Source organism: Triticum urartu, chromosome 1 (genome assembly GCF_003073215.2).
Source record: "Triticum urartu cultivar G1812 chromosome 1, Tu2.1, whole genome shotgun sequence".
Taxonomy (NCBI): Eukaryota; Viridiplantae; Streptophyta; class Magnoliopsida; order Poales; family Poaceae; genus Triticum; species Triticum urartu.
In genome coordinates, this window is record NC_053022.1 from 26,177,563 (window position 1) to 26,179,874 (window position 2,312).

The following is a 2,312-nucleotide window of genomic DNA, read 5'->3' on the forward strand; positions in this document are numbered from 1 at the left end:
TGAGAAAGAGATGGAGGATGTAGGGGTCACTCCGATTACTAGGAGCTGGCCCCCCAGGTGCGGAACTTGGTTCTATGCGCATGGGGGGGCGTTGGACCCGAAGACAGGCCTGGTTTCGAAGAAGGCAAGTCTACAAGGAGCCGAACAAAAGTTACTTGACGCAATAGAAGATGCTCGAAAGGGGGTGTTCACGCCCAACAGAGAGAACGACTAGCTTACGCGCGCCCTGGGAAATCCTGAACACCCGAGAAGAACACGAGGCAAGGGCGTTATTCCCTGGTATGAGGGCTTTTCGGAATGGAATGACGACTACAGGACCCGTGAAAGAAAGAAGATGGAGGAGCAGAAGAAGAGGAAGCTGGAGGAGGAGGAGAGGAAGCAGGACGTAGAACGCCTTAAAGACCTACAAGCAAGGCACGCGGACTTGGCACTCAAATTCCAGCAGCAGCAGCAGCAGCAGATTGACTCACTTAGCCAGGAAAGGGAGTCTCAGCAGCGGCAGCAGCAAGCGGATGATCGTCCAGCATTGTATAGCACCGTCCCATCCATGCCGAGAAGCAGCGTTGGTTCCACCCCGGGCGACGCACTGCTGGATACAAGCCCTGTGGATGACATCATAGAGAACACTAACTGTGAGCTACACTTCAAAATGAAGAACATATCCATGAAGGTGGCGGACGCCGTTGCTTTTACAATTACCCCCGAAGCAACCTTCCATTGCACCCCGATTCCAGCGGGCTATGCTCGTGTCTTGGTTGATGAGGTGGTGGACCCATATTCGGGGCTACAGCTTGACATTCCTGGAGGTGATGACGAGCACACACTGGGAGAGGCCATACATCGTATCATCCTATGGAGAAAGGATCGCATCATCTTTCGAAGTCCACCGACACCGCGTCTGCCGACTCCTCCTCGAAGTCCGCCACTGAGTCAGCAGACTCCCGCTCCTCCAAGTCCACGAACGCGTGAGCTGACTCCTCCTCGAAGTCCGCCACCGTGTCAGCAGACTCCCGCTCCTCCATGTCCACGAACGCGTGAGCAGATTCCTGCTTCAAGTCTGGCACAACGTCAGGCCACCCCTCCTGTTTCAAGTCCGACACTGTGTCAGGCCACACCTCCTGCTTCAAGTCCGGCACAGCGTCAGGCCACTCCTCCTGCTCCAACTCAGCCACGTCAGCCGTCTCCCCCGCCTCAGCAATCGCAGAAGAGATACGCCGCAGCAGTACGAGTTGAGGTAGTACAGGAAGCATAGGCGGAGACAAGTGATATAAATATGGTCCAAGCCTCGCTCCTGTTCCTCAGAGGCCTTACGACATGACCGAGGAGCAAAATGATGCCATAGTGAAGGCCCAACTGGACGCCCATTTTGGACCGAAACCGGCATCGCCGCCGAGGGAGAAAGTGCCTGAGGAAAAGATTGACCACTTCATTCGTATGGCTAGACCACCAGCTACCAAGCCTGTTGACTCAGACTATGAGCGCCAAATCAGGAAGGCACATCAAGCACGACTACAGAAAGAAGCAAGCTCGAGCTCGAGCCAACAAGCAGCTGTCAAAAAATGTGGGAAAACCGTTCCCCAGCTGGGAGAACAGGCGGCGCAATCGACCCCCCGCTTGTTGTGCCAACAACACATGAGAGTACGCGCACCCAATATTATTGTGGGAAAACCGTTAACGTTCCCCAGTTGGGCGATGTGGTAATAACCGAGGAGCATATAATGCAGGCTGAAATGCTTAAGATCACTGTTGGACAACTCCTTGAGATCGAGCCCATGTCTCCGTTTAGAGAGGAGGAAATAAAACGGAAATATGTCCGGGGCGAACCTTTGGTCAAGCCAGAGGAGGTCAAGAAGCTCCCAACGAGAATGTATGAATTGCATCAATGGTACATGAACATTACCAAGATTTCCAATCAAGAGTCCCTCATGGTGAATGTCAAGGAGGAGCATTACTTCCATGAGAAAGCTGTGTCCGTTGAGTATTCAGAACTATTTCAGTTATACAATCAAGACGCACTCAACAAATCTATCGTCAGTTGCTATTGTCTGTAAGTGATTTCTTTCTGTAATTTAAGTCTCAAGCTAGCTACAGTGATCATTTTGATCAATCATTACTTGTAATTATCCTCACTATATTCTTTTCTGTTGTATTATATGCAGGATGAAGATGTATAAAATGAAAAAATCTGGACGCTATGGCATTGGGTTCATTGACCCAAATACCATTAATGAGTACACATGGAATATTCGAAGTTGTCGAGCAAGTTTAGAGGAAAGCATGCTAGATTTCTTCAAGCGCCTCAATACCAATGA